Below are 26,537 nucleotides of genomic sequence, written 5' to 3'. Positions count from 1 at the left end.
GTGAAAATGTCAATCGAAGACGCTTTACGAGGTATTGTATTTCTAGATGTCCAATCTCTGTTCAATTCATAGAATTAAAAGGAAAAGTGAAAGCATGCACAATGAGTCACATCATGATAAATCTACAGCTAAAAATCTGCGGGGGAGTATGATTATGTTAATGTCAGTGTCAGTGTCTTAGAACCAGAATCACTCTTCTTAGTAAAAGTCTTCTGCTTGTATAAAAAACGTGCATCTTTTCCCAACTCCTTTGAGATCTCTCCTCCGCTTTGGTTACTGAGATGTTATTTGCACTATTGAGACTTCAAGATTAGCCGGTTAGGAAAGTTGCGTCCTTACCGAACTGTCTGCATATGGTACGCAGCAGACTTGGGATCTGAATCCTCAGTGTGGTCCACAGGCTTTTCTTTGCATGATGTGGAGCACTGGATTACAAACTTGGTCAGGTTCCCTAGTCTTGATGGGGAACAGTACAATACAAGACTTCTATACAATATTCTAATACAATCATTCTTTTCTTCTTTCTCTCCTCTGTTCTCTTTCTTAATGTAGGCGGTTGGCAAAGCCAAAGTCAGACCAAAAAAAAGGAAGAATATAAAGAAGGTAAGTAGTGGTAACTCCCTAGGATTCCTTTTTACTCTGGTTTCTGAGAAGGATTGCGTTTGGTCACACCATCTATTTAACTTGGCCACAAAAACTGCTGAACGCATCAACCCAAAGCAGCTGAAGTTGTGAAAATAGATAGTGAAAAGATAGTGAATTTCCTATGAGTTTTACGAAAAGAGGTAGGTGAGAATAGGAGGATATGCTATTAATTCCTGTCAGGCTTGGGGAGAACACAGCGTGAATTCCAGCCTGCTCTTAGGCACTAGTGCCTGAGAATCTGTTCCTTAGCTCAGGTTTCTTTGTGACACGGATTTTCTGGAGTCTGCAGGACACAAATTAATTGAAAATCGTTCTTGCAAATAGGAGGTAATATTTGAGTTAAAAAGTAATTCAGTCATGAGGCGCACAAACCCGCTGATGTGGGGAAGGTGTCACTGAAGTTCAGTGATTCACCTTGGAACTGAATCACTGTGCTGAGTACACAAGCAGGCTTGGTGCTGTGAGGCTGCTTGCTGGCAGCTGGGAAAATGCGTTATTTCCAGGCAGCGTCCTGCCAGCCATGGATGGGCTGAACGCAGGAAGGGGCCTGAAATGCGCTTTGTGTGTAGTAATTCAAGTTCTAATTGTGCACTACTTCCTCACTGACCTCTCTTAACTGTTTTAATGATAGTGCAAGTAACAGACCCGTGGCAAAGGATGCTGTGTGGTAAATACTGGGCAGATAGTTTTTAAAGCAGGCAAGCCTTTGAGTTCTTTGCTATTTGGGAGTTTATCTTGAGACGTTTCTTATCTTCTAGAGCTTTTGTGTCAGGATGCAGAAAATGAGTGATGCATGCTTAAACAATGGACTAAAACCACGCATCTTAAGAAGAGACTTCCCACATAAATAATTTTTTAAAAAAACTATTCGATACAATTTGACATGGATGGAGTAAAAACACCTTAGAGAGAGGTATTTGTTGTTTTCACTTTTCCAGAAAGAAGTAACTGGAATGAACTTGCTTCCTGCATGGAACAAAAGTTGCGTGTTTGTTTTCATCAGATTGGCTTCCCAGTCTATTAAAAAATTGCTATACAAGTCATGCTTTTAGGTAGGTAAACATAATTAATTTAAGTTGAATGCTGTGGTGATGACAATAACTTCCAATTCAGTATTTAAAGAAAAAATCAAGCCACTGCAGATTTTTTTACATTTTACTAGAGCAACGGTGAAATAAAGGGACTAACGTATTTTCTGTCTCAAAATATTTTATACATTAATGCATTGTAGTCACCAGAACACTGAAGACCAGAGCTGATGCAAAAGCTGCACAACAAGTCCATGAAGAAAACGGGGATTTGGAGGTCCGCTGAAGCTGCAGACGTCAACAAAGTCGTTACACCATTACAAATCAATCTGTTTTGTTCGACAAACTTATAACAAAGTAAGTGGGTTTTTTTCATGATCTTACAAAGCTACTAAAATGAGCCTTACTAGCAAGCCTTTCTGCTATGGCATCATATTGGCTAGGGACTTTCTCCTTCTTTTGACAACAGAAAAAGGTATTGTTATTCCTGGCAGCAAGAGCTAAATGTATTCAGTGCTCAGGCTGAGACTTCCCTACGTGCTCTTACGTATACGGTACATCCGTGTGACAACTGCTGGGCTGCAGGTGCCTTCCATAGTAGAGTTCCACCAGGGTGGTGCAGCTTGGAACTTCTGGGTTGTTACTGGCAACCTCCGCTAACATTCCGTGGTCGTTGATCAGGTAGGGTCTCCTCCTCTTCCTCTGCCTGCACTGGTATGTCCTGTAATTATTGTTAATACATTGATTTGTGTAAGGTGTGGGCCTTTGTACTTGGCAGCAAAACTGCTTAACCTGTTTTTTGGAAATAGGTGCTTGTGGCTGCTTAAGACTTCCAGGTCTGAGAGCATGTGCGGGAGGATGTATTTGGAAGGTGTTTCATGTGTAAAGAATTTGGGCACAGCCAATGTTGAAATTTGCCACTGGTGTCTCTGTTTTGGGATTGCCAGTTGCAGAGAGGTCTTCATACGAGAGCATCTTTTATGTATGGGCTCGGTGGGTTTATGTGTTGTCTTGTGAACCAAGAAGATCACTTTACGTTGTGACTTTCAGTAGATTTAACTTGCCCTCTAAATGAATTTTCTTAGCATCAGAACTGCCTTCATTTTTAATTAACTTTTCTTCCATGCTTATGAATGTTCTTATAATGCTTGGTTGAGTTAAGATACTGAGGAAAGTTGGATAAAGCCAAAGTGAAGTAGTCCCAGTGTTTCTGCCTGTCTGTCCATGGCTTAATTCTCTTTGTGAAGCCCAAATGGACATTGTTTTCGGAAAGGTTTGCCAAGTGTAACAGCAGTGGGATGTTTTTTCCAGCATGTCTAGTCATGGAAAACCAGCACAAAACTTAGATTACAGTTAAGAGAAGAACAAGCAGCCTGTTGTCTGAGGAAGGCTGTGAGCTGAAAATTACTTAATGCTATCATGCAGAACAACTTAAGTGCTATTAAAAACTGCCATAATTTCTTTCTGTTGTCTTACTATGATCTTTAGAATTCTTATTTTTCTCTTGCTTAAATGGATTTTTTTTACTGTGCTCACCGAGAGGGAAAACAAACCTGAAAACAGTGTATTTTTGCAAATCTCAAACGCTTGTTCTTAAATCTATAAAAAACCTAAACATTTGATCTAATTTTTAAGTAGTGTTTAAAAAATTGTCTGTCAATGATTCTTGCTTTATGAATACTGTATTAAAATATCATATTGATTATGTGTACTGTTTTAAATGGGTGTTTTTGTTCTTGCCTGTCTTTGCTCTTACATGTTAACTTTTTATCTTAGTACTGCAGAAGCAGTCTTGCAAAAAATGGATGACACGGAGAAAATGCGTAGGCGGCGAATGATGGAAGACCTTGGGGTGTTCCACGATGCAGAAGAAGTAGATACAAATTTATTTTACTATTTTTGTATAAGTAGTGTATTTCACGTAGGGGAATTACGTAGTTGTAATTTTAATTGAGCTGAAATAAGTTCTTCCAAAGAATAGCGTAGTCTAAAATAACATTTGTTTTTGCTCTCTAATTATAATTTAACATCTTACTGGTATGATCATGCTACAGATACGCTCTAAGGGTGAAGAAAATACCTTCTTCAGAAGACATGAAAGAGCAGTGATATGCTGAAATACATGTCTTATACTATGCTTTCTGAATTGCCGTATGATTTTTGAATGGACACTGTTTACAAACAGCTGTTTCAGGGCTTGGGTTTTCACTTCAGATCTTACTGAAAGCTGAATTCATTGATGCCTGCTTTATCTATGTTTGTTCTTGTGCCAGCCTTGCCTGTGAGCTTAAATAGTCCTCTGTCCTTAGAGGAACTTACGTTAAAATTATATACAGCAATCATATTTCCTCTGTCTTAGTTTTGCTCTATTAAATTAAGTTCTTCTCCTGTCTTGTTGAATGACAAGCACTTCATTTTTTAAACATCTTCATAGCCGGCTTTCAGAGGTTTTTTTGTTTAGATCTGAAATCCTTTTTTTTAATGAAACCGGAATTGTCCATAGTACTTTGTATATCATCTCTCAAATGCCCGCACAAATTTTATTTTGTCTGCTAGGGATTGCTTTTTCCTGGGCTCTGCCACACTCTTGGATTATTAACCCGTAATTAACAGATACCCTCAGTTTTGTATCTGGATAAGTATTTAACTATCACATGTACTAAACTCTATTTTAGAGCAGAAATTCTTGTTACTAATTCTGGATGCCAGAATGATGTTCCAGTTCTCTCTTCCCATACCTTAATTTAATCTTTTCTGTCTCTGGAGTGCCTTGATAATATTACTCTGTAGGCAGGCAATATGCCTATGTCGGGTTTTCTGCATATTTGTCACTGATCTTTCTCGTTTCTTTTAATTAGGAAAACCTCGATATGTACTCCCAAGGAGAGAAAGAAATCCAAAGAGCTGCTGAAGAAATAGCTGATAATCAAGGTGGCACTGTAGATTAGTTCTGTTTTAAATTTTCTTTACTACGCTGTAGCCAAAAGCCTTGTCTTAAACAACTGAAATGAGCTGAACTACTCGGTATTTTTCATCTATTAAAAAAATCTATATTGCTGTTGACACTACAAGTCACGGACTTCAGGGCAGTACTGCAGAGAGCTCAGAACAGATATTCAGAGAAAAAAACAGGTGGGAATACAAGAAATGGACGTTATTACTCAGAATGAGAAAGAGTGATCATGCAACAGCAGCAGCAGGACAGTTTTCACGGTTTTAAGCAGCACGGCAAGAGTTTTCAGGAAGTAAGGGACGCTGCCCGGTGTGTATGGAAAGCTCCTCCGGAGGATGAAGATCAGCAGGGGAGAAGATAGTGTTGTTCATTTTTGTGTTCAGCAGGTAGTCAGTGAAAGCTGCTGTCTGGTCCTGTAATTAGGAGCTGTCATCCCAGTACTCAGCGGGAAATAACACGAGGAATCAGGTTAAATGGTAAAAGGCCATATTAACTTTATGTTTGAAGTGAGGGGGAAAAACGTTAAGGTTTTAAGGAGAATGACAGTTGTGATTAAGGCAGTCAGTCCAACGATCCTTGTAGGAGCTTTCTGGATGGAACAGAATGGGTCGAGACTGTACTCAAGGACAGAAAAGGATGTGGCGGTAGTTGAGCCGATGGGTGTTAGGTTTTGCGGTAGACCTCCTCTGCACACCCACAAAGGAGCTCAGAGAGACAGTGGCAGGAGGGGGAGCCCAAATAATACTCCGCCGGGCTACTCCCAGGAGTAGCCATCAGCCCATCAAAGTCCTATCTGCACAAGCCCAGAGGAGCACAGGGGTGCACGACGGCAGGCAGGGACCCAAACCAAGGACTCCAGTCAAGGAGGAAGAGCCACCTTGTCTGGGCCCCTCCCAGGGCTGTCTCAGCGGAGCCATCCGCCCCATCCGCCCCAGCGTCCAGGGGTGAAACCCATCTGGATGAGTCATCGGGGGCAGCTCTCCAGATCACCTTTCCGACTAAGGGGTTACTGCCTAGGGGTGGGACATACTGTGGGATGCAGGGGAAAAGCAGTTCACCCAGGACTTATGGGATCTTTAGGGCAGGAACCAAAGGCGGGACAAGGGTGGGGTTTAGGTGATTCTGGGAGGAACAAGAGTGGGCAAGTAGAGGGGCAAGGGTATAAAAAGGGCCAGTCACGTGTAAATAGTTGGCTGGTCAGTACGCTTGTCTGACTGTGCCCTGCGCCTGATCACCTGTCTGACCATCAGACCATCAGAGCTTGAATAAGAGATGATTTATGCAATACGCAGTGAGGGCAGTATCTTGGACATGTTACACAGCCTGTGTAAGACTTGACCACTGGCAATGGAGACCTACAAAAAGGTTCAAGCTAGATGTCCAGGTGTTAATGAGCACTGGGGTGATCTTGTTCAGAGAACAGTCCGTGGCCTGTTCATGATTGAACCCGTGGCTCCCAGGTGTGCACCTTGGTGATCAGACCTCCTCTATATGGCTTGGTTCAAGTGTGTGGATGTAGGGGTGCTGGGCAGGAGAGACTTGTAGAAAGTAATTATAAATCGTATGTTGAATGAGAAAGAAAGAGTATGGGGCAATTCATTTGTGATCAAAGTGAAAACTCTGGAATTTCAAATTAGGAAAAAACTAAAATATACTTCTATAATTAAAATCATGCCAGGAAGGAGTGGGGAAAGGAAAGCGTGTCAGTGGTGGTGTAAAGAAGATGAGTGGAGCAAGGGGAAGGACTAGAGGAGCAGAAAAGCAGAGAAATTCATGCCTTTGTGACAGGAGCGTTGGAGTACCAAGGACTTGGGATGGTAGTGGTGCCAAAATAATTTTTCAGTTTTCCATGTGCTGTCTATATATCTTGTGTAATTTATCTTGCATTCAGAAAGCAGTGAGACCTTTTGGGGGGAAGAAAAAAATGGGTAGTGCTTTCCAAGGAATAAAATTTTACTTAATTTTAGTGAGCAGGTAGGTGAACAGAGCATGTACATTCCTCACCTGGTGTCCAGCTATTAATGTGAGAGGGTATTATTAAGAACCTGCTAGACAATTATACGCTGTCTTTTGCATTCATATTGTCTTTCATGAAGAAACTTCAAGTTACTTTACAGAAGCTAGTGGCATAAACTGTATGCATTTGACATTGTTTTCTGACTGGGGAGGTTCACACCTGTGGCTTGCCCATTATTGCTCATGTGGCTGAGCTAGGGTTTGGGAGCTAGATTACCATGCTTAGTCTTAGCACTGTAGAGTATTAAAAACATTTCTGTGAAACACTTTCTCAAAATAACAAGGAATTACTTTCTGAAATAGTGGTTTTCACAGGAGCTGCATCTTAGCTAAGCAAGATGACAGTATTGTTGTTACTAAGACTGATGAGACGTCACCCAGCAGTTTCAGTGAGGACAGAACAATATCTATATGTATGTTCCTCTGTGTATTGTAATTTCTGGAATGTGTCTTGCATAAATTGGTCTTAAGGTTTTGCAGGTTTTCAGATCTATTGTGTCATTAACATGAAGGTAATAGTAAAACCTATAGGCATCTGTGCAGTGCATTTTGAATTTAGTATCATTTACAACAGTACTTAAACAGTTTAACGTTATGTCGATTTACAGTAGTTTCATCAGAAGAAAGCGAAGACACTCGAAAGCGTTATGACTTTCGACAGAGGAAAACTGTTGAGCGCTATCAAGCTCCACTGGAAAGTAGGTTATATGCACAGTTTCTCTTAAGAGCTAATTTCTTGCATATAAGCGAGCTACTCTTAATGAAAATGTATACACACACTCAACTCCTATTTAAATTTATTACCTTCATTCTGCAGTTAGATTTTATTAAATGTATGTATCCTGTGCACATTGTATTTCTTTGCCATTTGGCATGCTTCCTGTTGTTTTTCAGTAAAAAATGACCTATGTATCCTTGAGAGAATGGTAATTAAACAGAATTGATAACCTTACTCTTGTGGTTTTCAGTTCTCCTTAAAAAGTAGGTGCGTTTTTTCACTTCTACTGTGCGCTGATTTAAAAAAAATAAATACACACACCCCGCCCCCAATCACTTGAAACTTCCCCTGAAATGAGAGATCAGTGAAACACATCACATTTTCTGCCTCTTTCACTATCCTGCTTTCTCTTAAACTTGTTTGTAACATTATTCTAAATTCTTTGCTTTCAACAGAACCAAGGCAACGTAAGAACTATCTTTCGGGCCGGTCTTCACCTGTCAGACAGAGATACTCATTTAGAAGTGCTCAGTCACAAGGCTCTTGCTGCAAAAGAACTAACAGGTTGGTGTATGGTTAGTGATAGTTCTTATTTATCAAGAATGCTGTCAGGCCCCTTACTGAATAATGCTTTCAAGGGGCAAGGGTTTTGAATTGGTGGTAGTTACAGATTAGTAGTATGATTATTGCTGTGGTAGTCTGAGGGTATAAAGAAAACAAATCTTGGGGGGGAGACTATACGTTTTATTAGCCGTTAGATTTTTTTTTTAAATGCAGTATTTGTGGTCACTGATGAGGTGATTATGGAGGTCGTGGCTGAGATTGTATAACTGAAATTCTTTTGTTCTGGAATTGAAGCCAGAATCTCACTCTGAAAATTTTAGACTCTTCAGTCTTGAAGGAGACCAATTATTTTCTTAAAACTGAAGATAATTTAGTTAGAGGGAGAGCCTGTATGGAAGTTCTAGTGGAATTTTTTTTAATCACTCAAATACTGATTCTGGTTTCTCTTTGCAATCAGTTAATGTTTCTGTATGAAACTATCATTAAACAAGAAAAATACTAAATGAAATTATAGATGATAAATGGCAAGAGTAATGACAAAGGGGGTTTGGGTCCTGTAAGCAGCTGAAGCATGGAGAACGCTGTCTCTTGCTAGATATGAGAACTTTGTTTAGCATCCCTGAAAGCAGACAGTTATGGAAGGAAGGGTTTCTGAAGCCAGATTTTTAAATCAGTTAAAAAGGTTTATGTTTCACGGAGTGGGTACATAATGCTAAGTGAAACTCTATTTGTGTGTGAGAGAGAGAGATTGGACAAAATGCGTCATTTGTTCATGAAATTTATTTGCAAATTAGTTAAACATTTTCCCTTCCTAAAAAAAATTGAATTTTGCTGTCATAAGGAAAATCATGTAGTGTACTTTGAAATCAGATTCATAAGGAGTACACTGATCTGGAAACTTAATAGATCTCAAAGTAAATTCTGAGATACAATTCATTTAAATTTTGATATCACTTAGTCTGTACTTCAATTTTTTTCGCTTGTTTGTTTAAATGTTTGCAGACGGAGACACACAGTCCACAACAGGGATTCCACATCCTCTTCCTCATCTGATGACGAAGAGCATTTGGAGAGGCGTAGGAAGTGCAGCCGTAACAGAGATTCAAAAAGGTTAATGAAATTGGAGTGTAGGGGAGGGAGAAATCTACTTGGGAGGAGTCTGCACCTGTCTAACCGTGAACTGTTATCCTCTTCATCTTGTATAGTTTCTAAATTGTGGCAATATTTAATCGTATCTCTTGGTACTGACGACTGTAACTGGACTCTCTAAAATTGGATTTTTAGAATTGATTTTTAATAAGCAATTTGATTTCTAGGTGGGAATGGGGGGAGGAACACTTTTATGTAATTTTTAAATGTAAAACTCTACTGCTCCTGTGCTTTACAGTAGTTTATTCCGAAAGAAAACCATCGTAACAGAAAATGTTATAAATAGAGGAAATGACGGCGCTCTTATTACTTAACAATTGGTCTAGAAAAACTATTTTGATAACAATCTAAGAAACAGGTTTTCAGCCCAGTGTCTTTCAGACATGTGTGTCTTCTGGCACACGCATCCCAAAGTCCTTGGGAAGGACCAGCAGTGGTGGGCAGCCTTTATAATGTTAATCCGCACTGAAATAAGTATCCCCTTGGGCTGTAACTTTTTGAATGTAGAAGCAAAAAATCTTTGAAAGATGTCACTGTGTTTTGGGGGGTTCTTTCATCACACAAATCGAGGTCAGTTCACAGTCTCCACATAGGGAATAACTTGTTTGAAGCTTGCATTCATGTATGTGCTGTGTTGACTGGTGTGGCTATTCGTAACTGCTAAGAGTTGTTAAAGTAAACCCAGTTTAATGCCTGCAGTGACCTTTTTCCTTTATTTACTCACAGACATTAAATAGAAAACAATTTGAACAAGTATTTAACTATTTAGGAAGTTTAAGCTCATTTGTAAGGTTTTCTGCATTCACTTGCCATTGTTATAAAAGCAAAAACTTTCTAGCTGCATCCTAAGTTAGAAAGCGCTTTTCTCTTTCTTCTTAATTCAAATCAGGTGTCTTCCACTAAACTTTCGGAAAGATGATTTGAAGGGAATTCACAAGGATCGAATGAAAATTGGAGCAAGTCTGGCTGACGTTGATCCAATGCAAACAGATTGTTCAGTAAGTATTTTTAGTTCATTGTGTCAGTGAGATGTTTCCAGTGCTTATGAAAGCTTTCAATAACGTGCTGTCTACAGCTACCTTGGTTTACAGTTTTCTCTCAAGCAGTTTGAAAATTGCCCAGAGCATTTCCTTTGTGCTGACATACAATTTCTGATGGAACTTTATCAAGGTTGCAGCTTTCTTTAACATATAAAATGTGTTCTTTTGAATTTATCTTTAGGTACGGTTTAATGGTGTGGGTGGTCTTTCTGACCACATTTCAGCTTTAAAAGAGATGGTCGTTTTTCCTTTGCTTTACCCAGAAGTCTTTGAGAGATTCAAAATTCAACCTCCAAGGTAACAGACATTGTTTCATAGAATCATAGAATGGTTTGGGTTGGAAGGGACCTTAAAGATCATCCAGTTCCAACCCTCTTCCATGGGCAGGGACACCTTCCACTAGAGCAGGTTGCTCAAAGCCCCATACAACCTGGCCTTGAACACTTCCAGGGTTGGGGCGTCCACAGCTTCTCTGGGCAACCTGTTCCAGTGCCTCACCAGCCACATGGTGAAGAATTTCTTCCTTATAGCTGATCTCAATCCACCCTCTTTCAGTTTTAAAGCCATTACCCCTTGTCCTGTCACTACATGCCCTTGCAAAAAGTCCCTCTCCAGCTTTCCTGTAGGCCCCTTTCGGGTACTGGAAGGCTGCTCTAAGGTCTCCCCGGAGCCTTCACTTCTCCAGGCTGAACAATGCCAACTCTCTCAGCCTGTCTTCATAGGAGAGGTGCTCCAGCCCTCTGATCATCTTTGTGGCCCTCCTCTGGACTTGCGCCAACAGGTCCCTGTCCTTACGTGGGGGGCCCCAGAGCTGAACGCAGTACTCCAGGTGGGGTCTCATGAGAGTGAAGTAGAGGGGAAGAATCACCTCCCTCGACCTGCTGGTCACCCATTTTCATGAGAATATTCAACTGAGGTATCAATATGTTTCCATGCTTCAAAATTTTCAGGAGTGTTGATGGGGTTTTTTAGCAGTAGTAAAAAGTAATTTCTTAAAAATGGATAGAACCCAGAATATATGTAGGTTCGAAGATGTACTGTGTGGGGAGAATATACTTTGAAAGTGTCTTGCTTTTAAAAGGCAGGGTTGGAGTGTTTTTGTTTTGAGTTCTACGTACAAGTCAACTTCATTAGTTTATAAGCAGGAAGAAGGAATTACCTACTGGTAGTCAACAGTAATTTGTTTCTTGGAAGTCCTGTTGTCTCTCCCACCGACTCTCTTTTTTTCAAGTGCTCAAGTATCAATTTTACAATTGATAGGACTTGCAACTGGAACCTTGCAGCGTTTGTTGTACTTAGTTATGAAATGAAATTATTAGAGATTTAATTGTTAGCTTTACATATTCTTGGTCAGCAAAACTCAATCATGGTATATTGAAATAGGACTTTTAATCCTTTGCTTTCAGTAACTTTAAAAGTATTACAAAGAACGACAGCAAAATCTGTGTTTTGCTTCTTTATTCATTTAAATTCTTTTTGAAACAGCAGTGTATTGGCTTTTCTAGCTGATGGCTATATTTATCTGGAAATGCAGAATACCATCCCAACTTTAGACTTCCTCCTCGTTTATCATTAGCAATGGGAGACCAAGTCCACTAACTTAAAGCTTTTTACGGGAGAATTAAATGCTTTACTATCAAATCTTGCCTTTTGTGAAAACAAGAATGAATGTGCCGTGTATCATTGAAGAATGAACTGGTGATTCATAAGTTAGCCCAGTCTTAGATTCTGTGCTGAAGTTTGTTCTTGTTTGGCTCCACTGTGCTGTAACCACCCCTGTTAGTTTGTCAGCAGTTTTGGAAGTGTTGTTCTGGGACACTACGATCATTTCTCAAGATTCTGTACATCTGCATGATCCTCTTTATTCATGTTGTTTACTGCCTTGTTGAGTTGTGTAGGAACACAAAACTTCCATCTGGTTTGACTTTTCTCACGCTTCAGCTGTTACCGCTCTCTTACACGTGAAGTGTAAGCTAGAGAGAAGAGTTGTGTGTTGTAGGGATGAGGGTTGTAATAGGTACTTTGCCATGATGTTTTTTTCTTATGTGAATCTTTGGTATTTTTAATTGCAGAGGCTGTCTCTTCTATGGCCCTCCAGGGACTGGGAAGACACTGGTTGCTCGTGCACTTGCTAATGAATGTAGCCAAGGTGACAGGAGAATAGCCTTTTTTATGAGAAAAGGTGCCGACTGCCTGAGTAAATGGGCGGGGGAATCTGAACGACAGCTTCGTTTATTGTTTGATCAGGTAAAGTGGAAATGTGCCACGTGTTCTGTCCGAGTTGTAACTGTAGTTTTCTGTGGTCAATATTTTTAAGAACTCACTCTTTTTTGGGTTTTGTCAGTTCCTTCCACTGAAACGGGATTGTCAGTGTTTCTTTTTTCAGTGGGTTTTTTAGGGGCTTGAAATCTTGAGGTGTATTGGGAAAGATTAATAAAGCAAATGAGAGAACCTCACAAAGTAACACACCCCCCCTCAAAAAAACATCAAACAGCCACAAAAAAGGTTTCAAGAGGCAAGAGACGGTGGCTTTAGATCAGAGGGAAACAGATGCAGGCTGCAAGCATGGTCATTTAAATTCATAACAGAAGCTTGCTTCCAGAACCTCTAATTGAATTAAGTCCTGGCTCTGTTCTCGGTGGTTGCCAAATAGCTGTAAAAACTACTGGTATGATTTGTTTCCTGTCACCCAGTCTCAGCGGGTTGACATAGCTGCTGTCTTCTGTTACTCGTGCCACTTACTCCGTTAGCTCCATTAGTAGAGATCCCTGATGCTAGTTGGAAAAATCTAGCTCCAGTGACTTTCCAACCATGACATTTCTCTCTTTAAAATTGTGCTGGTTTACTTATGTCAGTATTCCTGTGTTTTCATTCTAGGCCTACCAGATGCGACCTTCAATTATTTTCTTTGATGAGATAGATGGTCTTGCTCCTGTGCGGTCCTGTGAACAAGACGAAATCCATAGGTAGTACATTTTTTGTACCTACATAGAAGCTGCTAGATCTTTGTGAAAAGAAGACCACAACCTATTTAACTTCATGTGACACATTCATTTGTCCTGAAAACTAGTAATTCAATGCTACTAAACTTCAGATGGTTTTTAAACAATAATTGAAAACAATTCACTAAGCTTGATAGCAGCACAAGACCTGTGTTACCTTGTCTGTTTCTTTATGTCTTAAAACGAGTCTTTCAGTAAGGAGCATCTCATCAATAAAAACTTGTCCTTTTTGAGTGGTCATTGGAGAAGGTCATGTAAAACGTAACAAAATTTACTAAACCAGTGAATGAAAATTATATTTTTCTGTTAGCTCTATTGTATCAACACTTCTGGCACTTATGGATGGGTTAGACAGCAGAGGAGAGATTGTGGTAATTGGAGCCACCAACAGGCTGGATTCTATAGATCCTGCTTTACGAAGACCCGGACGGTTTGATCGAGAGTTCCTCTTCAGCCTGCCAAATAAAGAGGTCAGAACTTAAACTCAACCCTAATGCTAATGTGGCAAAGTCCCTCTTTGTAACAAAATCACATAACAGTGCAGTATCACGGAGCAGTTAAAGTCGAAATCAGTGTTGTACAACTTGGACAAAAGAGGGATGTCTGGAGAGAGCTGCGTTGTGCTGTGGAGGGCAGATCTGGTACTGAATATATATGACTAAGATGATTTCAACAAGTAGGTAGTTCTAGAATTAATTTTGGTTTCACTGTGACCAGCCAAGAAAAGGGGATGCTGCTAGTCACTGAAATGTTTAAGTAAGGATCAATGTCTGAATTAGCTATAAATTACTGCTATCTCATCTAGAAAATGACAGAAATGGTGTGCACGCAAGAATTCCTTTTTGCTAACAACAACTTTTACCAAGGCTGGTGCTGGAGCAACTTAAGATTTTTCATTCCCAAAGTGGTTCATGTTTGCTTACTTATTTAATCCAATTAGGCACTTTCACCCTGAAGCACTCTTGCTCTCAGAAAAGATATTTTCAAGATTCACACACGAGACTGGACCCCTAAGCCACTGGACATGTTTCTTGAAGAGCTAGCTGAAAAATGTGTTGGTAAGTTTGAAAACAAAGTCAGTCACTGCACGTGACTGAGTCCTAAGGAATCCGAGCTTGTACCAGGCAGCACCCGAGCTCTTGTGCCTTGCTGCAGCGTGAGGCAGCTGACACGCCTTGGGAGCAAACAAAGTTAGATGCTTCTTTTCTTGTCATTTTCTTCTTGTCTCTCAGAACATTGAAGAGCTTTGGGGCATCTTCCTCAGGACTAAAGTTCTGATTAGGAGGCCGCTTCATAAGCGCAGGGTATCAGGCTGCGAGCCACGTAACAAAACTTCTCTGCAGCTCGGTAACGCTTTGGATTATCTCTTAGCCTGTTAATTTTTAGCTGCATACAAAGTCTTTCAGTGTTGCACTTTGGAAACCTTGGCCTTGACTTCTGTGTTGCCTGAGACTGACATAACATTTGATTCTTGTTTTGTTTATTAGGATACTGTGGTGCTGATATTAAATGCTTATGTGCTGAAGCTGCCCTCTGTGCTCTGCGCCGCCGCTATCCTCAAATATACAAAAGCAGTGAGAAACTGCAGTTAGATATTGCTTCTATTAAAATAACAGCGAAGGATTTTGTCATGGCTATGCAGAAGACTGTTCCAGCTTCACGGAGGGCTGTGGCTTCACCTGGGCGAGCACTATCACCTATTTCAAAACCACTGCTTGAAAACACACTAGCAAGAATTTTACAAGCCTTGCAGAGAGTATTTCCCCACGCAGAGCTTGCTCTAAAGAAGGACCAACAGCAAGGTATAACAATAGTAGCCGCTTCTTTAAACTTCTGCCAAAGCAAAAACTTCCGATTTGTGCAATCAACATACAGAAACCTCTCAGCCATAATGACAGTAGGATTTTATAATATGCACATGCACGCCTTTATTTCAGGAATATCGTGCATAGTTTTTATTCTGGATTCTAAACTGAAGTGCTGGATGGGAGCTGTGAATGACTCGCAATACATAGGAGAGAACTATGCATTCTCTCCTAGAGCACCCAGTAGCTAATATCGTGTTTATCATTCGTAGAGATGGATTTAAGGTTTAATGTGTGAGGCACCTCTTTCAAAATAAATGTTTAAATGGGGGGAGAGGGCATTTTTACATGAATGCTTCTAATTCCTGTGAAGAATGTCAGAACCACAATACAAGTATAAGTGGTTTAAGCTAAATATTGTTACAGCTACCGTGATTTTTAACCATAGTCTCTTAATTTGAATGTTTGTGGATCACACTGTACGCCTGCACATGAGATCAGAATGTTTCAGTAACGTATACTCTGGGGCTTGGCTTGCATAGCGTATGTGAGCTCACACTCCTGACTGCATCAACCCTGACCAAGTTGTCTGTCGGTTGGTGACAGCAAATAAATCGATAAACTCGCTGCACTCCTGATTAACGGAGATCCATGAATAGTTAGTTATTATCCTAATCCCTGGAGAATATCCTACCAGTATTACTCCCAGTAGAGCTGGTAGATTGTTTGCATTGGTGAAAGAGGCAGAAACCCACCAACAATATAAAAGCAGAGAGGCTAAGGGATTGGTAATTGCATCCCGTCTCCGTTGTCGGCCTTTCATGATCTCTTCCTTCGGGGATCTTTGAGGAGCCTTATTTAGAAGATGTGTTGGTCTGTATATTCTGACTCACTAGTCCTAGACAAAGGGAAGTCTGTGGCCACCACGTTCACTTAATTTCCCCACATCCAGTGGGGGAACCTGCTCCAGAAGGAAGTGGCCTTGTTGGGTTTTTCAGGTGTCTAGGAACTACAGAAGTTCCTAATCATCTTTATTCTAAGGAAGAAACCTCCTGTTGTTTTCACCAACAGAGAGAGAATACCTTATGCAAATCATGCGATGTAGGACAGCTTTGTAGAGACTTGTGCAATCTCCTTAGATCTGTGGTAGGATAAACTCTTCAGAAAATAACATTCTGCATGTGCCCTCAAATGAAGAAATACAATATAAGGGGTCTCCAGCACTGATTTAGAAGCTGTATTAATGTGAGAGCGAGATATGGACTATTCAGGAAAGTTAACAAACCTCTCTTGTCTTTCAGACAGTTTAAATCATATTTTAAGAAATTATGCGATTGACAGTGATGAGGAATCACCATCAATCTTTGAAGATAAGCCAACTCCTAAAATGCCTGGCAGACAAAAGGAAAAATTCCTCAATTTTAGCAGGTACATATTTGTCCCTTTATGTTTGCATTATTCAGATGACCGTGTCTGTAAACAGTTTTGGTGTGAGGGGTGGTAGATGAAGAAGTAGAGGGGAGGGGTGTGGGGGGGTGATCAATATTTGCAAGAAGTAAGCGTGAAGATCCAGCTGGGTACTGAGGTTCTAATGGAGTACACTGCCATAACCCATCAAACTGAATGGCCCAGCCCTCTTTTCCTAAGTCAAAGTGGTCCACAGACTATTAGAATGTGTTGATTTAATCCATGGCATTCCTTGAAAGACTCAAGACCAAAGAAACGTGCTGCCTGTCCTTTTAGCTAAAAAAACCCTACAGATTCGTGTAGACATCTTTTGCCCTTCTAATTTCCAAGATTGTTAAACCAGCAGCGAATTATGTAGCAGAAACAGAACTGAGAAATGGTTTGTTAAAACACTGTGAGAAAAACTTAAACAATGTCTGCATTTTGTACCTTTAACTGACTAAGTTTATGTTAACTTTTTAACATTTTAATGTGGAAGTCATATAAGCTGACAGTTAAAAAAACAGATTATTGTCGTCACTGGTGGGTCAGTTATTTTTCTCACTTTCTATTGCTGCGCTGTCCAGAAAATCTTCTGACCTGCTGAGCTTGGTTAGGTCTCTAGATCTTTGTCTTCAGCCAGCAAAGGTACAATAGTATTGTGGTGGAAAAAAACGAATGCTCTTCACAAATGTGTTTCATGCTAGTAAAGCAGGATTACTAGGAAATTAATAGACAATTCAAAGATGAAACATTAGAATGACTGAATAAAATAAATATACATCTTAATACATATTGAGTGTACTGCTGTAATTTAACCAGTCCATTTGTGTACTTCTTCAGATACAGCTAATGTGTTTCAGTGCCCACGTTAATTTTTTTCTAGAAATGTTGTTCTACTCCTTCCTTCCCACTATGTCCAGTAACTATGGCCAAATTTCAGCTAAACTAGACAGATGTAGAGATCTCACAGCTACTTAAACTCAAGACCTACTGAAAATCAGTGTCTACGGGCAGTGAGGAGATCCAGATTGGCATGTGCTGAGAGATAGAGTTGTTATTCTCCCCCATATCGGGTTACTGATGAGTTGTCACACGTGTATTTGGCTGGACAGTCCCCCTGTATGATTTAAGAGCCGTTACTTAACCCAGCCAAAGGAACAGCAGACATGCTGGGGATTGGCAGGATTTCTTAAGGGAGGTATGGTACAAGGTTTTTAAAAAGAAAATGGGCTTTGACAGTGTTCCTGATCACAGACCAGCTTATTATTTGCTGGAACATGGAGAGTATTTACCGAAAGGGAAAAAAAAAAGAAAGAAAGGTGTATAGGAAAAAACCTTATCATCTGTGTGCCTATTCATCACCTCATTTTTAAACTTGTTTTCTTCTTCCTGTTCTAGAAATGCTTATTACCAGCCAACATCTTGCAGGCCACGGTTCTTACTAGTTGGAGAGCCAGGATACGGGCAAGCTTCTCATTTGGCACCTGCAGTAATACATGCCCTGGAAAAGTTTCCAGTCTATACACTAGACCTATCTGTTTTGTTTGTTAGCATCACATCATCGGAAGAAACATGTGCACAGGTACCTTTTTTTCTCTTTAATCTCATAGGATTCATGAACTGTATATAAACTAGTAAAGTAAGCAAAATTCATTGTTAATGGAGGTGGCCTGGTTTGAATGTGCTGTTATGTTTACTTCTGTCTGAAAAGCCACTTTTCTGCTAGATCAAATGATACCAAATGAGGATGTTACATGTGGCCCTATCTTTCATTCCAAAGGAATGGAAAGTGAGGATGTTGCTAGCAGCTTGGGAAGCTGGGAGGTGCTGCTAATAAACCCCTCTTTATAGCAAGAAGTCCTCCCCATCTCGGTGGGATCCAGAAAGTTGTTTTCATTGCTGCTTAAGAATCTGTGCTCCCAGTAGATGGCTCTGCAGCAGCCTGACTGCCTGTCATGCACTTTTTGTAACCTTCATTTTCATTATATTTGTAAGGCAATCAAGCTTTTGGGGAAAAGAAGTGTTTCTTTTCTTATATATACATATACAGCTTGTACTGCTGCAGTATATGCAGTAAAAGTGTTAAAATTCATGGAACACTTATGTTTGTTTTTCTTATACTATAAATTAAATATAAGCAGATTTAGTGCTGTTTTCCTTTTTACTTTTAGGCAGGAAATCTGTTTCGTTGTTTGACATCACTGTATTAAAATATTTTCACCTTTAGTAGCAGCATTTGAGAGCTCTACAAGTAAGGATGGACATGTTACATGACTGGATACTCATTTGTCACATAAGAGGAACAATTCCTTTTGTGTTATGTGATGGTTGCACCTGCGGTCATATAACTAGCATGTCTAGTCACTGCCCGGATATACCACGTGCACTTCCCATCTTGTGACAGGAACTCCCTGAATATTGATAATCTGAAAGGGTGCACGGAGAAATTTGTCATGTGAAAGGACTGTTGCCGCTTCCCTCATGTGGTAGATGCACGTCCTCTTCTGTGATCGAGGTACCATCTGTAGGCAATGGCTTGTGGTCTTCCAAAGCACGTAATCTGGTCTGATTGATAATGAGAGGCTGTGAGTGATTTAGCTATTCAGGCAGCTATTCAGACTGGTCACCTCTTATAAAATGTACGTGAAGTTATGAATTGTAACCAGGCTTCTTTCACAGTGTCAGCCCTCATCTTTTCACATAGGTCTTTGCTTGTTCAAACTGTGCTTCAGAGTGACTTGGATATGTGCGCACTCTGAATTGAAAATGGTGCAGTCAGAGTCGTGTAGTGATTTACCCAGGCTAATACATCTTGCTCAAGGGTTAGTCTTGTTTTTTCAGGCACACCACCACAGCAGCTGAGTTGTAAGGCTCTTTAGGCATTACCTTACACCTAAGTAGTTTTGAAATCAGGCAGAGATTCAGGTCAGTTTCTGTCTGTGTAGCAATGTCCATATTTGAGTAAAGTGAAAATTTTACCTTATTGTTAAGGAGTTGTTCTTTTGTTGGATTGTTTTGATGTTTTGGCTGCATGTGCTCCTATTTCATAAGACAGTTTGACTGACGCGTAGTTATTTATTAGCCTGTTGTACATGGTTTAGTTTTCTTATCCAAGCTTTCATTTTACCAGTTGATGCGAGAAGCACAAAGAACAGCACCAAGTATCATTTATATTCCACATATCCATTTGTGGTGGGAGGCTGCTGGAGCTACATTGAGAGCTACTTTTACAACACTACTGCAGAACATTCCAGCATTTGCTCCAGTTTTGCTGCTTGCAACATCTGATGTGTGTCATGCAGATCTCCCAGAAGAGGTATTTCTGTTGATACTTTTCTTACTTTTTTTAGTCAGTTTTTTGTTAATTTATAAATCCTTTAAATGTTGGAGTACTGTGCACTCTTAAGCAAATTCATACTGTTATTACTCAGGCACCCTAACCAGGTCTCTTAAAATTTGCTTAGACAAAACAATGCTTGAAAGCATTTGCCTAAAGTGTTTTCTGAGTAAAGAGCTTGACTTTGACCCAACTTTTTCCCCCTTCTCACACACTCATGCTTATTAGACAGACATAAACATTTACTTCAGACAATAATTCCAGTGACTTCAAGATTATTAGGTACGTACTTAGTCAAGAATATACGGTGCTTGAAATGTACATGGGAAAAAGATACTTTTACTGAAAAGTGAAAGATAGTTTTACAGAGAAAGTACGATGGTCACACTCTTAATGATGGAATGTAATTTCAAATTTAAATTCTTTATTAAAAATTTCAATTTCTTTCTTCATATCGGTGAAAGCTTTACAAATCAGAAAGCTAAGTTCCAACTTCTGTTTAAGTAACTTGGAAATCTATTTTTAGTTGTATTTCTTAACAAATTCAGTAAGAGTATATGCTTAGCTTTCTAGGTATCTGAGAGTGTGCATTAAAGGAAGGTGATCAAAATGTGAATATGCTGCTCTGATTACTTTGTCTCATTTACTGGGGGGGAGAGAGGGGGTTGCCTAGATGTGTTTATCATCAAATGCTTTGAAAGGGCTTAACTTTCTACAGAAATTCTTCTACGGTTAATAAATTCTTTCTAAAATAAGTATTGAAATTCCTTCCATACTTTCTGGTAGTAGAGATTGAAAAATGGAGTAAAACTTGGAAGTGTGCAGCTTTAGACACCTCATTTAAATTAATTTTAAAAAAAACCACAACACCTTACCAAAAAAGCCCACACTTGTCTCCTGAATCCTGCCTGTTCCTTCTATAGCTGCCATAAAGATTCAAACTAAAGGACAGCAAGGCAGGTAAATACAAAATAAGCAGTCTAGGAGGTGCTGAATGTCAGCACTTTATCAGTGTATCATAGGGTCCCTTCATTGAGCTTTAACTCTAGAGGTGTTCCTTAGAGAAGATACTTTAATTTGCCATGCTAACCTATGAAAATCCAGCCTTTTAAGGCCAAGAAGACACCTTTTCACAGTTTGTCTTATCAAGGTGATTATTCAGTTTAATTTGGAAAGGCACTCATCTTTTTGGAACAGAACATGAATTTGTGTGACCTTACATCTGAAATATCTTTTCTCCTCGTGCTTTAGATAAAAGAATTGTTTATCAATGATGATGAAGTGTTCAAAATCCAGTTGCCTAATGAGGAAGAAAGAAGAACATTTTTTGAGGACTTAATTGTAAATCAAACTGCTAAACCTCCTGCATCAAAAACTAAGACAGGTGAGGATATTCTACATAGAAAACTTTGCTAACTGTAAGTTAACAGCTCTACAGCATTTGCTTTGGTGGTAATTTTCTATCAATAATTTTTCATAGGCTTGTATTTGAGTACCGTAAATTGACTAAAAGTTTCTGATTCTTTTAAGCTTGGCAGACATTGGAAGTACTGCCTGTAGCACCACTGCCTAAGCCGCCACAGCTGACAGAGGAAGAAATAAGACAGCTGGAGGAGCAGGAGGAGGATATATTGCGTGAACTTAGGATTTTCTTAAGGGATGTGACTCGTAGACTTGCCGGTGACAGACGTTTCAGAGCATTTACAAAGCGTGCCGACCCAGAGGAGGTAAATTAGTGTTGATCTGTAATACCATTTTATCTGCGTGTATTCATAATTTCTGCATGTTTATATTTCTCAGAGTTTGTGTGCTCTTTATAGGAAGGTTTGTCTTTGTTTTTAGGACCGTACTATTCTGATTTTTCAAGAAGCAGGAAGTTTGCTTTTACTTTTGCTGACTCCTTGAGGCCCTCAGATGTCTGTTATTTGAGTTTCACTGAAAGCCCCGGGTTCCTTCTGCAATGCCTTCAGAACTTTAGAGTATTTCAGTTGGAAGGGACCTGTAACGATCATCTAGAGCGACTGCCAGTTAGACCAACTGCCAGTTAGACCAACTGCCAACACAGTTCACTCATGAAAAGGCTTTGACATGTAGGCATGTTACAGCACTGAAAAGCAGAGAGATCTCTTTCTTTATAATTATAAACAGTATCTATAGGACTGTTTTAATAAAGCCTAAAGCTCTTTAATTGACTGTCAGTAGTTTCTGTGAGAACAGGAGTAAGAACAGCAGTTTTTAAAATAAATTCTAAGATTCTATTCTCTCTTTCGTCTGGGGCTCCTCCGTATAAGATCAACCATAAGGGCTGTGTGGTTTCTTCTTCCTCCCATACGCTTCTGTCTTTTTTTTTTCTCATGTAATGTATTGAATAAGTCTAAGCCAGGGGCATATACTTGGAAGTCAGCTGTCGTTTTAATAGAGCTTTGCATTTCAGCAAAGTCCTGTTCTCCTAAACATCCACTGACTTGTCTTTCCCTTTACTTCTAGTTTCTGAGATGTAAATAACCTAAACAAACCTAGATGTCCTCATCTCTACTAGTCATTAGGCTCCTTTTATGGTCTGAGTAAAGAAATCGGCACCTCTCGGTCCAGTTATCTCATGCAAAAGTAGATGCCTAGGACAGATACTTCAAAGGTGCATTCCTGCACCTTTTTCTTCCCGCCAACAACAAAGAGAATCTCGGGTGACTCTACTGAGAAAGCTTTCTTTGCTGTGATTTTCTGAAGCGAAGTGAAATGAATCCCACTCTGGGTGTCTCCTCCCTTCTCTGCCCCACACGTGCTTCTGACCTCCCTGCTTCTTGTTTTTCCCTCTTCTGGTCTGTCTCTTCAAAGCCAGTTGAAATAGCCCTTCTATTTTCAAGCAACTAACTGGTTAATTTCCATATCTTTGGATGTGTCATAAATATTTGGGGTTTTGAAGAAGTCCTTTATTTTACGTTATTAAAATAATTAATGTTGGTAGATACCGTGTTAAATCTCTGAACACGCATATTTCATTTGTAGGTACCTGATTATGACGCAGTCATTAAACAGCCCATGGACCTTTCGGCAGTTCTCTCGAAGATTGACTTGCACCAGTACCTAACTGCAGGAGATTTTCTAAAAGACATCGATCTAATCTGCAGCAATGCTTTACAGTACAACCCAGATAAAGACCCTGGAGGTAAGAATGTGTTTTGATCCCTAATTTAGAAAAATTAAAAATGTATAAATTGATAAACGTCGTCTGTGGACAGTAGACTTGGGATTCGATCATTTTAAATATCCACAGAGAGCATTTCTTGCCAGGTTGTAAATGTTGTAGCATTAAACTACTTGGAGAAGAAATTGTGATAGAAGTGTTGATCAGTAACTAGTGCTTTTGCTTTAATGATTAACTTTTATGTTGTTATGCTGAAAATATTCACTGAGATAACCCTTCAGAACCTATCTATGAAAAGAGCAAAATCTTTCGATAAGTAATCAAAATAAAGGATTTCATCGGCTGGTAGAAAAGACTCAGTTCTGACTGTAAAATTTCAGATCGTCTCATTAGGCACAGAGCTTGTGCTTTGAGAGATACTGCATATGCCATCGTGAGAGAGGAAATGGATGAAGATTTTGAACAACGCTGTGAAGAAATTCAAGAATCTCGCAAGAAAAGAGGTATGGTTTTTGACGCTAATGATTTTAAGACTTGTCTCGGTATTTGTAACCAACAATGCAAGACACAATTCTTTGATATCTGTTCTTTGTTGCAAGGTTGTAGCTCTTCAAAGTATGCTCCGCCTTACTACCGTGTAATGCCAAAGCAGAACTATGTTCCTGGCTGTGAGAAAACAGACCCAAAGTGTAACGAAAAGATGAAGATGCCAGCAGCGCCTGTAGATTCCAGTACACCGTGCTCTGAAGGCAAGTTGCATTTTATTCAGACTTTCTTGGAGAAGGTGCTAAAGTCACTGATACCTTCTCTGGTTTTGTGACATAACAGGTTTCTGTGATGCCTGGTTCTTTGTGCCAGAGGCGTTCAGTGTTTTTAATTTGCTCCAAAACGTGAGATAAATCCAGAGGTCATTCATTCGATATAGTTATGAAGTTCAAGTACAGTGGATGGTTTACATTGTAAGACACTGGACTTGATGACCCAACTGATGTTTAACGGCTCCTAAATTGCTCTCTCTTGAAGTCAAAAATGTTGTACATGGCAGTTTCTGAATACTCAACTAGCTTTTAGTTATGAGAAACAGTATTTTTCCCTTCCCTGCCCTCAAATGCTAAAATCTATGCCACCTCTTAGTGTGATTTCCAACTGAAGGGGGAAAGGGCAGAAAAATAGGGGAGCAATAATAATAGATATGTAAAGGAAAGACAATTATTTCCCCAGTTTTCCTGTGAAAAGGACATGAAAGAACAAAGGGACTTGGGTCTCTCGGCTAAAACGCATGACATGGTGTGAACTTTCCTGGTCTCCATAACAGGACTAGGAATTTTGCCATTGACTTCACCCATACGCTTTGTGCAGTACTCCGTCGATACAAAGAACGGTGGGTTTTTCTGGAAGGCAAAAATGCTAAGTTTGTTTTAAACAAGGTTAACAGAAAGCGTGTGAGGTGTAAGTCTTCACAGGCAAATTTTTCTCCAGCAAATATTCCCTTAAAATTGTCTCTTTAACTCTGCCCAACATGTGTTTAGCTTCTGAAGTTTACAGCTTTATAACCGATTTGAAGAAGGGCTCGTCTCCAAATGCTTTTCTGTTCATCTATATTAGTTCACGTAGTAAGACAGTAAGCAACTTCACCTAATAACCTTGCTTTCTGGTAATACTTCCTATCTAAAGTAAGAATTTTCTGCTCATAAAATCTTGAAGCTGATGGTTTTGTGAGTGAAATTCTGTAGCTGGCTTTTTAAAATCTAATAGCAAATTGACCTCATTAACTTGCAACTCTTTCTCTAGACATATGTAGGGAGACAGACAATGTTACCTGAGCTCCTTTGATAATTTTCCTTGTAAGTCAAGTAAGATGAGGATGCTGGATTTTGAAGGAAGAACTGTTCTGGTAATGTTTTGGCTTACTTTTTCTGATATCTCTTTGTAGAGATGTCAAAAAGGAAACGCAGAAAGAACAAAGCGTCTTCAAGTATCGCAGCAAAGAGGAGGAAATTTTAGTTCAATAAAGAGAATAAAGTTCCAGAAAACCAAAATGAAGTAGAGAGTGCGGAAGAGTCTCCAGAAGAACATGTTTCTAACATGGATTGCACGGAAGTTGAGTCCACACAGGATTCTTCTATGGAAGAAAATGGAAGCGTACTTCAAGAACGACAGAAAAATGGGCATGAAAATAAATGTGGGTCAGAAAACGAAAGAGAGAGGGTTCTCCTTGTGGCTAAATCTGCTTCTGAAAAGAAGAGTGTCATGCTTTCTGAACATTCAGACCTAAGAGGGGACAGTGAAATGCCAGATTGCCAAATAGCAGAAAGTTCTGAAGACGGAGATTCAAATGGTAAGTGAAAGGTCAAACAGGTCCTTTAGCTCCTTTTTCTTCCTGAGGAGGATTACACTGTTTATTAGGTTTTAGCCTTCTTTAATTCCATTCTGCTGTTTCTGTTGCATCTCTCTAAAATCAGCACACAGTGTTTCTTGCGTAATGGTGCTGCCCCTCTAGTTATAGTAGCCAAACTCATGTTTTTCTGCAGCTGCTGTTCTTTTGATTCTGAAGTTTGTTTCTCCAAATGGTACCTAATTGAAAAACAGTCATTGACTTTCTTTTATTGTATGAGTATTGTTCCACTAAGGAGCAGCATAAGTTAAAAAGCTGTACTTCAAGCAATGTGGACCCAGAGTCACATGTGGAAAAGAAGACTTCTGTCCTAATGTTTGCAATGCAGGATGTGTTTCCTAACCTAAATTACTTTGGAGTTTTACCGTGCAGTGCTGTAATGGCAACGTGACTCTACTTTTTTTTCCTGTTTTTACCCTGCCTTTTTCTCTAGTGCTTTTCTGTGTGCCTGAATTTCTAATTTTTATGGAGCACTGGCTTTTGCCAGAAAGAAAGTAAAAGTCAAGCATTTCTCAGTGAAAAAATGGTAATGGGTCTGCCTCTGTCATTGCAGAGAGAGACTGTATTCCAGGCACAGGACACTTCACTGATACTGTATTCCCGATAAACAGAAATCCTGACTTAAGAAATTTTTGTCATGCCAGATTCGTGGGCACACCATATGACTCCTGAGAGATGTTCTCGGGTAGAAGAACAACAAGTGATAGGAGTTGAGAAATCAAAGGAAATTCTCACACAGCCAGTGATTGTGGATGACTGTGAGCTCAAAGTAAGTCTAACTTTACTTATGTTCATACTGAAGTAGGACGTTTTCTTGCTACATGTACAGTTGTAAATTAAGTCATTTGTTAACCAATGCCAATTAAAACAATTTATGGGAAGGATACATGTGGAGGAATGGCTTAGTAACAAGGGACATGATCTGATTCCCATGAGCAACCCAGTCTTTGATGAGGGGGAAGGCTCAGAGGAAACCGTTCACTGTCCTTGAAAGCCTGTTGTGATAAGAGACAGTGGAATGGTAAACAAGAAGAAGGAGCTACATCCGCGAAGAGGAGAAGTGCTCTTGTGCGTGCACAAGAGCACTGTACCAATCTCACTCGCCGCCTTGACGCGTGAACAGAGGCTGTAAGCCAATCATACAACTGTTGCGGACGCGTGTTCTTGGCATCTGTCTATATATACTCTAAGCTTGAATAAAGGGGAGAACGACTATACTCATATTGAGATTCCATCGTTACTCCCACTCCGACAGCTGAGGATTCCTGGTACACAGATGGAAGTAGCTTTG

At 39.8% G+C, this 26,537-nt stretch overlaps 1 pseudogene; it reads left to right on the top strand.

The window, feature by feature from the left end:
- Window positions 1-5: 5 nt before the first annotated feature.
- LOC132321942 (ATPase family AAA domain-containing protein 2-like) lies at window positions 6-26,015 on the top strand (annotated as a pseudogene).
- Window positions 26,016-26,537: the final 522 nt, after the last annotated feature.

Source organism: Gavia stellata, unplaced genomic scaffold, assembly GCF_030936135.1.
Source record: "Gavia stellata isolate bGavSte3 unplaced genomic scaffold, bGavSte3.hap2 HAP2_SCAFFOLD_157, whole genome shotgun sequence".
NCBI lineage: Eukaryota > Metazoa > Chordata > Aves > Gaviiformes > Gaviidae > Gavia > Gavia stellata.
Note: the sequence above shows the minus strand (reverse complement) of the source record. Positions and strands in the feature narration are given on the sequence as shown.